We start from the raw sequence: 13,649 nt of genomic DNA, 5'->3' as shown, positions 1-13,649 counted from the left end.
CATAAAAGCACTTATATTCTACTACATTGTATATTATTTAAGTACTGTAAAATAAAAAATGTAAATAAAAATGAAATCTTGAGTATTTAAAACGAAGATGTTCTAAATATAGTACATGCCAATACTCTAAGCTGTTCCCTAAGTGTCATGGTCGACATCAGCCGGTTTAATTGAATTTTTCTGAGTATGATATGCGATTTTACTGACAGTATTAATATTTCAATAGTCTAAATAGTCTAGTACGATGTTAAAATGATATTTTTATCGGATAATGCGCAAGAATTAAATAGGAAAAGGATATTTGCAAATTTAAACAAGGTTATACAAGCGTGTCTTATTCTGGTTAGGTTTCATATCAGGTCTGACCATTAACTTTAATGCCGCATCTGACGAAAGAAACAATATTAAAAAATAGGCTTGTAAAGTATTGAAAGCCAGAACTAATTCTTGTAAAGTATTGAAAGCCAGAACTAATTCTTGTAAAGTATTGGAAGCCAGAACTAATTCTTCATCACCTCCCATACTCTCCATCATGAGCATGATGACAATGTGCAAAACGATGTCCTCCTTTTGAAACCGGTTTTAGAAAGGTCTACAACACATTTCATGTTTCACTGATGAGATTACCGATGAAAATGGCACACTCACCGCACCGGTTACGCTACGGGGAGATCACTGCGTGGGAGATTCGTGAAAATGGATGTCTCTCTTTTTTACTATTCATGCAAACGATATTTAAGACGCGAAAAGAACTCTTTTGGATACAATCAGCTTAATTATGTGACTGTCAAAGTCTGTCAAGTTATGATACCTAGTGAACGTCGAAGAATTATAGTCTGAACGGAGAAAAAAAGGCGGCCATTTTATTCTTTAGAAAAAAAAACCATTGCCTGTGACTGTGTGTATTTCTCAGTGAGTAATGTTCCCTGTGTGGATGTTGCTACAGTAAAGTATAACTAGTAAGGAATGTACAATGTGTAAGTATTGCTAGTAAGTAATGTTCACTGTGTAAGTATAACTTGTAAGTGATATTCACTCTGTGTGTATATTTGAGTTACCGATGCTCCTTGTTTGAGTATTGCTAGTTAGAATTGTTCACTGTGCAAGTATTGCTAGATTAAGTTAGGAATGTTCACTTTGTAAGAATTGATAGCAAGTAATATTCACTGTGTGTATAACTAAGTGAGCAATGTTCCCTGTGTAAATATTGCTAGTAAATGTTCACAATGTAAGTATTGTCAGTAGGAATTGTTAACTGTGTAAATATTTATCGTAAGGAAGTATTGCTAGTAAGTAATATTCACAGTGTGTTTAAAACTTTGTTAGCAACATAGATCGCTACGTAAAAATGGTAATACACATAAAAAAGATCACATAACTTATTTTCCACTTTATAACTTTTATTTCAGTGGGAACTGTAAACTATAAAAACACTTTTGTAATTCGTTTCTTTCTTTTGTTTGGGTCGTTTTCTTGCCACAAAACATGCAAAAAGCAAACGGTTAGAATTGTCACGTATAAAACGTTACATGTATCATAAAAAGAGGAAATCGTTGGCGATAATATTTCCTTTTTCGCCTTTTACATTCAAGTTCCATATCTTTTGATAGTATAATTGTTTATCATACGAGTGCTATCCGATCTGCGTCATCATTTTCAAAAATTCGAGCCTTTATAGTATTTCTAATGCTAGCATAAGCTAGTAAGCCCTGTTTAGTAGTGATCAAACACACTAATATTACTATTGAACTATCAGCCAAAGCTATAAAATCTTAATTGTTCCTTTAGATTGGCTATTTTATGTTTACATGGAAGCGATCCGTAGTTTTGTAGATGGTTTTCTATATCACTTATGGATCTCTTTAGCACATATGGAACTCAAATGTATTTGAGCAGCGATTCCTTCATTTGCAGCCAAATCTCAATAAATGTTTAAATCATAATTTGTTTGTATATTATGCACCGGTCTGTGCTAAGTCCTCGTTACATTTCTGTATTTTGAGTCCATTTAGTGACATTTTCTTCATACGCATTGCATGCTTTGGACACACCAGAACCCACGACGGAAAGAAAATCTCGATGAAGACTGCATAGAAATTCAATACAAAAACCGGTAATTTAAAGGAGAGACAGGAGGGTAGAATCACATTTCGATTTTCTTAAAACATGGTTTATTTTTTGTATAACTATTTAAAAAGTTTTAAACTTACGCTATGATTGACCTAATTTCACTATCACATCTGGTGTTATTCTTCACATCTGGAGCAGCGGAAATTCACATATACAGTTTTTATCGATGCTCATTTTTGAGATACATATGGGGGTCCACCCCCGTGATTATTATATTTGCACTTTCACACAATAAACACTATCTACCTTGTTCTACATACACAATTCACACTATTTACTTAGTACTTATAACACAATGAACACTTTTTGTGCACTACTAACCAAATGAACACTTTTTACTTTGCGTTTCTAACACAATGATCACTATTTACCACAATGGACACTATTCACTATGTACTACTCACGCAATGAACACTATCAAATATGCTCAAAGAACACAATGAACACTTTTGACTAAGCACTACTTACACAATGAACACTTTTAACTAAGCACTACTTATACACAATGAACACTTTTAACTAAGCACTTCTTACACTATGAACATTATTACCTTAGTACTTTTAACACAATAAAACAATTAACTTTGCAATACTAACACAATGAGCACTATTGACTATGCAGTACTTTTTTCCGCCTTTTTTTCTCCATTCAGACTTTTATTCTTCGAAGTTCAGTAGGGGTCATTACTTGACAGACTTTGACAGTCACAGAATTAATCTGTTTGCAACCTAGAGTTCTTTTCGAGTCTTAAATATCGTTTGCATGAATAATTAAAAAGAGAAACATCCATTTTTCATAATCTCCCACGCAGTGATCTCTCCGTAGCGTAACCGGTGCGCGGAGTTTGACATTTTCATCGGAAATTATCACATGGAATATACATGTGTCCAAAAGGAGCAAGCAGGCTATCGAAGCATGCAACAAAGGTATAAATTGATTAATCTCATCAGTGAAACATGAAACGTGTTGTAGACATTCAGCATCTTCTTCATAATATTTATATTTAGTGTCCAGCTTTATTTGTCATCCATTGAAAACGCCGTAATTCTTAAAAATTCTGTTTGTAAGTTTTCATAGAAGAATAAAGGTCTGCTATATCAAATTTAATTCATAGTCGCCTAGTTATTCATAGAACCGCGTTCATAAAATAGTATTGACGTAATAAAGTGAATATTCTGAAACCAAATAAAGCTTGACACAAAGTATGTTATTATTCATCTGTAGCTGTTCTGCAGAAATTAGAAACATTCTCCTGTCGGCCCCATTGAAGTTTCTAATTTCTGCAGAACAGCACGGATGAATACTAACATATACCTAGAAGAACGAACTTAAAACAAGGCAATAATCAACAACAAAATATAATAATAATAATAATAATAATAATAAAATAACTATAGTCTACATGTTTTTGAAAAATTAATATGATTTATATTTTCGCAAATCTTATACATGTGTAATATACTGTATATATACAGTTACCTGTACGTTAGTTTGCAATAAGGTCATGTATAATATAATTTTGAACTTTTAAGAAAAAATGCATTTAATTTACATCAATTTTACTAAAGAATGATAATAATTATTTTAGGGTTCCAAGGGATTGTAGGTGAGTACGTATCGTACATATTTTTGTAGATTAAGATAGAAAATTATTTTGACTCTTCTCGAGTCCAATTCCTGGAACTAACCAGTACTGGGCCCGAAGTAATACAGATTTTCCAAAACTCGAACTCATATCTCAAGTGTTCGATTGTTTAGAAACAAACATAAAATCTGTGTGGGCCAATGAATTTTGCGAGAACTCACTCAGAAAAAAGTTGTTTAACCTCCAGATCTGGTGTCATTTAAAAAAAAAACATAGTCTACGTAATCTGTAAGTACGTCAAAGTAGAGACCTTAAACTTCACTAGCCTTCTTTCGACTATTTTTGATTGGGATTGACTTTACACCGGCACAGTTATGGTTGTTTGGAGGACCTCAGATTATTTCAGGCACAAATTTGAACCAAAGTAGAACCACTGACGTGCCGTAAGCTAGCCGAAATATCCTCCACATATGAAATTAACTAATTTCCCTGACGGGATTCGAACCTACAGTGGTGAGGAGGAAGATGTTTGAAGTCAACGGGTAAGGCCAAGTTTCGTGTTTTTAAATGAAATAAAAATATTGGCAAAAAAGTATAAAAACAGTCATGGGTAAGATAGTAACATATACATGTAATGTTGCAAAAACGATTTTTTCCTAAACGATCTGTGCTAAGAGTAATATAAAAAGTATTCTACTGTTGTGTTATACGTTTTTACGAGGGTTATATACCAACATATATAAGGTATTATTTGTTCATATATCTTATGTATTAAGTCGTTATATATCCCCTGCTTGCGCACATTGAATATAACAAATTGACAGAAGTACAGTGTACAGGGGATAACATAAGATAGCTGAGCTAATAATACATTATACATAAATTTTATGTCATTTTATGTATATGGTTTTTATTTTTTCATATGCCTGATGTATTAAGTCGTTATATATCCACTGCTTGCGCACATTGAACATAACAAATTGACCAAAGTACAATGTACAGGGGAAAGCAAAGCCATTTAGTAGCACCTTAAAGGGAAAATTAAGTTGTTCTAATTGTTCTTTTATTTGACTAAGAAGTACCGCCGACTCTCCGTGAAATGTTTGTATGAAATAATCCAAAGTTCAAATCAGAATGTGAACAAATGGCAGCTTTCGATTGTCAAATCTTACTCACGACTATGGTGCAAATAAATTCAATGTTGACCATTCAATGGGTCAAGACAGTAAAAGGTACAATCAGGGCATATTTCGGAAAGTTACCGCCGACGTGTATTGGTTACAATATTCAACGGTTACTTCACTTATATAACCGCCTCCGTGGCCGAGGGGTTAGAGTCGATGACTTCTAATCCAGGTACCTCTCTGGCGTGGGTTCGATCTCCGGGAGATGCTTTGGTGGTTTAGCGCGGAGGAAGGTTGTCTAGTACTGGTGTAACTCTCCAGGAACGATGGTTAGGAAACTACCCGCCTATATGACTGAAATACTGTTGAAAAAGGCGTAAAATGAAACAAACAAACAAACACTTCACTTATATTAGAATAATAACCATTTTACGACAGACCAAAGCAAGAAAAAATAAGAAATCTATCTTGAACTGTGTATATACAGTAATGCAGGAATGTGCAAATACTATTAAAGTAAAAGTTACGCCGAATCTGGCAACGGTATTGCAAAAATGAATAACACAATACGTAAACGAGCCATAATATTTTATTCTAAATCAAATTCAAAGATATGAATTAACGCATTCGGTTGCTACGAAATTATACTTTAACTAGCATTAAAGGTACTCCACTGAGGTACGGCCGAATGTCACACAAAAAAAGTAAAATTTCACGAACCGATATTTTTTTGTTACCTGCGTGTTAGGGACACTCAAACAGAATCAGTGATACATTGATATGTGTTCTTTGGATTGCCAAATCGTTTGAAATACATATTTTCTCCAATTTTGTGGGAAAAGCGTTTAAACACATTTTCAGTTTGCAGATCTGAATAAAAACAACGGTCACGTGATGATTTTCGGAATGACTAAAAAGCGAAACGGATAATTTTTTGTGTATCGGCAGCAACGAATGTGCGAAAGTGGAATATACCAACAATCCATAAATTTAAAAGCAAATTATGGGTTTGTTTGTTAAATTTCTTTTTGTTCACATATGTTCTTGTGAGAAAACTCTTTAAAAAGCAATTTCAATATATTTAAAGCATTACAGTGTTATAATCATGTTTTTTTCTCCATTACAATGATGAATTTAGCTAAACGCACGGAGTTGGAAACTGACATACACAAATTTTACAAATATTCTATGTTAATTTGAGAGCTTTCGTGTAATTATTAAATATTATGTATTAACTTTGCAATGGTTAAAATATCATGATATCTAGGCTAAGAAAATTTACTTTGTAAATCAGTGTAATGGGTCCTATTTCAAAGGTCACTTTGGTTTATCTGACACCCGTTCAGAAAAAACAACTTTATACAACGAACATGAAATTGAGTATTGTAAGCATAAAAAATCACACGCACACACAGAATGTTATTCCAGAGATTTCTCTTTAACTCTGATCAAAGCACTGAAAGCACTGCCTAAATAGAGAACGAATCCGGCCTCATTATAGGACATTTAGGCTTCAACTTTATTAGATAATATTTCTTATGTATGTCTAGTGCATATAATTAAAATTCTATAAGAAAAAATCGATCTCCTTTGCTAGATAGATCTGAAATTTAATATTTATCATTTTACATACATACTTGCGTATTTATCCGCATTGGATGACATCTTTGTTGATGAGAAGATTACTACGTTTTGATCTAGACATTCAAAACTATAGGTAATTGATACCTGTTTCATGCACACGGTAAACATTATTAAGAAGGTCGGAAAAGAGTTACAATCTGGCTCTATTAATATTTTTATTATCATTATTGATTTAGCAGATATCCTAATAAATTTCTTTCTTATTGGAAGGCCTCCGTACTAGTGATGGGTCAATTGAGCTGTGCTTTAATGTTACCAATATATTGAAGCTTCCCGGTGGAAAAGAAATTGAGAGCGTTATAAGAGTAAAAAAGGAAAACTGGAATAAAGACAAACAAGGCGACGGCAACGTTCACAGGACGCAGCCCCCGACACAGTCAAGCTTCCACAGCAGGGTTATTGCCGTGACTAGTGAAATAAATTTAAAACTGATCATATAGTTGTTGTTCTTTAAACCCTAACTTTCTTTCAAATTAAACGAAACAAACAAAATCATGATACTTGCAAGACAAATGTGAAGGGCAGGTAAGTAAAAGTAACTCAAAGAATTCGGTAAGATATTATTAACCTCACCTCATACAACAACCATTGCTTAAACTATATTTTATAATACTTCTAACTCCTAGACGGTAAACAAACTTGGGAAAGGGCAATGTATATCTTAACCATTGTTTTTACTCTTTATAGCCTGTTTATCATGGCATACTCATTGTTAATAGTTTTGTAAATATTTTGATAAAAAAGGTCAGGTTCATTTCCCGACTATTTTGAAAACACGAGTGACTGGTTTCAAAACTGCAAAGGCTAAATATTGATCGGGTGCATTTCATTGCATCAATAAGTTAGGAAGAGAACCCTGCTTTTCTTGCTTTATAGCACTAAAACCTTTACTTTTACTCTACTTTTGTCTCTTCTTTATTTCTGATCAAAGATCAGGAAATACAAAGCTAACATTCAACCTTTGACACAGCGGTTTCACGGCAAACCTAACAACAAGCAGTTCTTAAAACAGCTGAAAACTAGCGATTTAAAAGAAAGAAATATTTTCATTTTGTTATAAGTATCCAACAAATTACAACGCATTCAAAGTTTAAAAGTAGCTTTGGGTTATAGAATTGTCAATGAATGCACATTCACAAATTACGCGGATGAATATCATTTTAATCAATGAAAATGCTATTTTAAGCGATGTCGAGAGCATATTTCACAAATAAATCTGACTGTCGAGTAGTGGAATATATACACGTCGGACTGTTTTGGCGAGAAGATTTTTGTTAAATTATTTACATCAATGTTAAACAACAGGTTTATCTTGAACAAAAAAAACTCGAAATTAATAAGGATTTCAAACCCGAAATGCAATGGAAAATCTAAATTTAGTATTTCTTAATTTTATTGAGGCATTGTTCGTATATCTTCTCCGTGGTGCAAGGGTAACGCGCTCGTTTAGTGTGTCTGGGGTTCAAATCCAATTCAAGGCAATTATTTTTTATAAAGTTTCTTTGTTAAGGAAATAGCCACGATATGCAAGGATAAAGCGTGGCTGTCATAAAAATGAACATAAATGATTTTTTGATGCAACTCTAGTCATGCAAAATTCCATATGTATCAAACTCTGGTACCAAGCAAGAAGAATTATAGTACATAAAAATAAACTTATACAGGAAAATAATACAGTAATACAGTGCGATTTAGATTGCAAAAATCAGAAAATACCATAGAGCTTGCAGCCTTTTGATTTATCTTGTTTTTCGTATGTATGTTCTGGAGATTAGGTGGGTGGTTCTCGTAATACTTTAAGATTTATAAGATTTTGTATTAAAAGCCTTTGTAAATTGTTTCGGAAATACTGTATATCGTTCTGAAAATTTATAGAGCTACTTAAGTATTTTAAACACATGAACGAAAAATTTCACAGTTACAGGAATTAAAATTATTTCGTAAGTATTTCGGTTATAGTGATTATACCGTAATCAAACGTTAAAGGTCTCCTAAGAAATGTTCTTTGGAATTAAATACCAAATGTAAGCACTAGAACATAAACCACCAGATTGCTTGCAAAATCTTTATCGGCAGGATAAAATTGGTTCACAAAACAAGATTTTTCACAGTCATGATCAAATGAATAGACTGTCAATTTCTTCCTGTTAACGAAAGATACGAACAGACTGTCATTTTCTTCCTGTTACCGAAAAATACACACCAGGAAGATTTCAAGTAGAAGACACGTCACTGACAGAATGTTCTTAATATTTGAATAGAAAAGAATTCGCTTAAGCCAATTTATGAAAGAGAAATCGGGGATTTGCCCATAAAAGAGGGTTTATTTTACTCGTTTAGATTATTTTCAAAAACAAAAGTCACAAAAAGCAAAGGTTAGCTGATATTAAGATGTAAACCGCAACATTTAAAATTAATTTACCTGTGAAACTGGAGTGAAAATGTGTTAGTTTATCCGGATTTTTCTTCAGTGCCTTCAGCACTTTGATCTTATCTGTAGTATAAGTAAACTATATCGTTTTCACCGAAAAATCATTAAATTCTAACAAGTTTCTAATAGAATCATAAACATTTATTGTATCATAGTTTGAAGACTTACTGTTGAAAACGTGTCAGAGTTGAATCGAATTCATATACATGCACAGTGCGTAACTGGAGTGCAGGTAATAGTTCCTAACACTCCAGAGCATGCCCATTGATGTACTCATTCTTTTCTTCTTCTTTTTTTTTGGGGGGGGGGGGTGCTTTTTGCGGAATAACGATAGAAATGCCACATTCAGAAGCTGTTTCATATGTTTTTTTCTGGGGTTTCATATTGTTACAACAGGGAACGTGCATTTAATTTTGCCTATGGTATGAGTATGATGTAATTGTGTATGGAACGTGTATGTACGATCCTTTCAAGATAGCTTACGAAACGTTATTCATTACATATTCACAGATGTCCGTTTGTGCCGGAAACAATTTTGCAAAGGGGGCACCTGAGGTCTTACTCCACCAGTAAAACTGAAGAGTCGCCAAAATGACCTACACAGTTTTGTGTGACGTAACCCCCACTCCATTCCAAAAACAAACAATCAAATCAAATGAGACATGTCATTAACTGTATTTGATTTAAATACGTTATAGATTGCGTTAAATACATGTGTTAGTGTGATTACAGTGTGCTCGTTATAGTATAAATATCACCGATGCATTATGTTTGCCTTAGAATATTGAAATTGAAACTGAAATGTCAATAAAAATAATTGTACATGTTTATAATATCTTTCCGTTTTGTCTAGAAAATGTCCGCTTCGCTGGCTTTTGTTTTTTCAAGACAACGGAATTGCTACCTTGATTATCTTTTATACAGTTTTTCTTCGTTATACTCAAGTTATATCAACATGATAGGTGATTATCTTTTATACAGTTTTTCTTCGTTATACTCAAGTTATATCAACATGATAGGTTAGAGTGTTGAGAAAAAATCAGTTCAGTTTTCAGTTTTTATTAAACCAAGGCATATAATATGCAACTGGTTATAACAACAAACAAACAGAAAAATAACAGTCAAAAATCACTAGTATCACAATATAAAAATACAAATATGACTAGCTTAATAAACAAAAAGGAGATCATATTGTTCATTTCAAGTTCTGAATTCAATACAACATGTATTTTATATTGTAACAAATGAGAACGGAGAATGAGAAGTATTACTTATCTAAATTTTAACATAATGTTTTTACAAAATAAAGATAATTTTAGAAGAATATTTTTATCACAACTATTCATTAATGTGTCAAGTTTAAAAATATTGGGATGAGTGTAAAACCTGGGATGAAGAGATTTACGTCTTATGTCATTAAAGTACGAACATTCAAATAAGTAGTGAAATTCATCACAAATAGCTTGATACGGACATAAGGAACAGACCCTATTATTATGATCAATTGCCAAGTGTCTGCCTTTTTCGATTGGTAATAGGTGATTCATTGTTCTAAATTTACATAAATATTTGCCTATGTCAAAAGGAAGTACATCTAGATATTTTTCAAAACAATGAGTATTTTTATATGTACGATACACTAAACACTTAGAGGATGTGTCAATAGTACTATGCCAATCTTGTAAAAATTGATCTTGTAGTCTAAGCTTCACAACATTTTTAAAGTGATTAATATTATCTACCTTCTGTAAATGAAAATATTCTGACATGCCAAGATTACTAAGTGTTTCTTTCACAAAATTTATCCATTTAGAATTAACAATATTCCTAGAGGACAAAGACAACATTGTTTTATAAAGAAGTTTACATATCTTATTTTCCTTAGCATTTATAATTTTACTCCAGAAACACAAAACTCTTGCTTTCACTTGTAAGGCTAATGGGAATATGCCTAACTCACCAAAAACCATACAATTAGGTGTAGAAGCTTTTAAATTCAAAATAAATTTACAAAAATACAACTGAAATTTCTCTAGAATTTGAACTTGTTCGAATCCCCAAACTTCACTTCCATAAAGAAGAATAGGTACAACCATAGAGTTAAATAAATGTAGTTGCAAAGAAATTGGTAAACACAATTTACGTGACTTTTGGATCACAGAAAACATTGCTCTTCTAGCATTATCAACAAGAATTTTCTTTGATTTCAAAAACTTACCATTATAATTAAAAAGTACTCCAAGGTAAGTAAAGTTATCTACCAAATCAAGCTTTTTACCATTGTACATGAAATCAAAGTCATCCTTAGGTTTTGACTTACTAAAAACCACTACTTTAGTCTTAGCTTCATTTACAACAAGATTCCACATATTACAGTACTCACTCATAGCATTTAAGGCATCTTGCAAATCAGTTTTGCTTTCTGCTAAAAGCACTGTATCATCAGCATATAACAGAAGAAACAATTTAACATAAACATCAATGACATCGTCACTAAGACATTCCCGAGTTGCGTTAGAGATATTTACAAGTCCTGTATATTTATTAGATACAAATTCTGACAAATCGTTCAAAAAGATAGAAAACAAAATTGGTGAAAGATTTTCACCTTGACGTACACCGGTATAACTACTAAAGAAACTAGTCAACTCACAGTTTACTTTAACACAAGATTTAGCCTTACTGTACATATTGTGGATTATACCAAGACACTTACCATCAATATTATGTGACAAAATTTTGTGCCATAAATGAAGTCGATTAACAGAATCAAATGCCTTCCTATAGTCAACAAATGCACAGTAAAGCTTTTTATTACAACTTAAATAATAATCAATTAACATCTTTAAGGAAAACATATGATCAGTAGTACCATATTGTGACCTGAACCCAGCTTGTTCTTCGTTAAGTAAATTGTGGCATTCCAAATACTCATTCAGTCTCTTATTTAGTATGTTGGTAAATAATTTGCCAAAACAACTTAAAATGGTAATCCCTCTTTAATTGTTGGGGTCAGATTTGTCACCCTTATTTTTTATATAGGATTAATAATACCCTGACTCCAAATATCAGGAAAAATACCTGAATCCAAAATAACATTAAACAATAAACAAATAACATTTAAAACAGATTCATTATTTACATTTTTTAGATATTCATTTAATATATTATCAAACACAGAAGGACTTTTATTATTTTTTAATTTTTTTACAACTTTTTTAATTTCCTCAATAGTTATTTCTGCATTTAGGAAGCTATTATTACAACTTATATTCTCAAGATCTAAATCATCTAAATTGTCAATATCTAGATCAGATTCATTTAATTTAACAAAATGTTCAAGAAAGACTTCTTTCGAAATATTATTCACAGTATCCCTGCTGTCCGTGCAGTATCTATTTAACAAATTCCAAAAAGCTTTTGGGTCTGACGACTTTAACCCAAGTATCCTTTTATTAATATTATCTTGATAAGACTTAATTTTCTTGTTTATCATCTTTTTATAAGATTTTCCACTAGACACCATTGATTGGAAGTTAGTATCAGTCTTATTTCTTCTATAATAATTCTTATCTGACAAGTATGTTCTTCTTGCTACTTTACAATCATCATCAAACCACTCTTTCTGACGTGATTTCTTACGTCTTTTAGTACTCTTTTGTACAGTATTTTTCACATCAATAATCAAGTGACAGCTATCAGCAGCATTATAAAATAGTTGAGAAACTTTCTCAGTAAAGTTATTAATAGTATTATCACAATTAGTTTTACTTGTCAACAATTCTGAGAGTTCTACTTGTAAAACAGAAACACTGTCTAAATAAAAAATACTATTTTTAAACACATCATTCACAGCTTTATCCCATATGGGTTTTTTAACAGTAGCACCACTGTCATGAATATCAGTGACACATGAACTATTTTGTGTTAAACCTAAAATAGAATCAAACTTAATACAAAAAGAAATGTTATTATGAATATCCGATAAAATGGGGTCAAAATCGCAAATTTCAAAATCAACAATATTTGGAAAAACACATGGTGAAAGTAAAACATAATCAACTAAACTTGTATTTTTACAAGTAGTTCGACCAACATGAAGGTCACTACCACATCTACCATTAGCTATCAACAAATTTATGGACTTGCATTAGTCAATCAAACGGTTACCAAAATTGTTTACATTACTACTATCTTTGGAAGATCTATCCAATGTAATACCATTATTTAACAGGTTAACAATAGACATCTGTTGTCTAGTAATACCATCAAAGTTTGTATCCAATATGTATTTATCAAATTCAATGTAATCTTTTAGTGTACCTGTTTTAGCATTAAAATCACCCATCAAAACAAAGCTGACTTCCCCATACATAGTTATAATATCAACAATATTATTTTCAATCTTGTCAAAAATTTCAATATTAGAATACACTGACCCTTCAGGAGGAATGTAGATGACAGAAAATATTAAATTTGAATCATTATACTTATACCAAAGACAATTTTCTGTACTTAGTTCTAAAACCTGAATATTATCAGACAGTTCATTTGTAACAAAAAACCCAACTCCCCCAGATTTATTCTTAAATTTTTTACGATTTTTACCAAAGTAGACATAACCATCTAAACAAGGTTGGTCAAAGTCATCTAATTTGGTTTCAGCAAAATGAAAAACATCAAATGTTTTTACAAAGTCTACAAAATCTGGGTTATTTAATTTTGAAACAAGAC

The sequence above is a fragment of the Ruditapes philippinarum genome, unplaced genomic scaffold (assembly GCF_026571515.1).
Source record: "Ruditapes philippinarum isolate M1 unplaced genomic scaffold, ASM2657151v2 ctg4829_1_1_1_1, whole genome shotgun sequence".
Classification (NCBI taxonomy): Eukaryota; Metazoa; Mollusca; class Bivalvia; order Venerida; family Veneridae; genus Ruditapes; species Ruditapes philippinarum.
Note: the sequence above shows the minus strand (reverse complement) of the source record.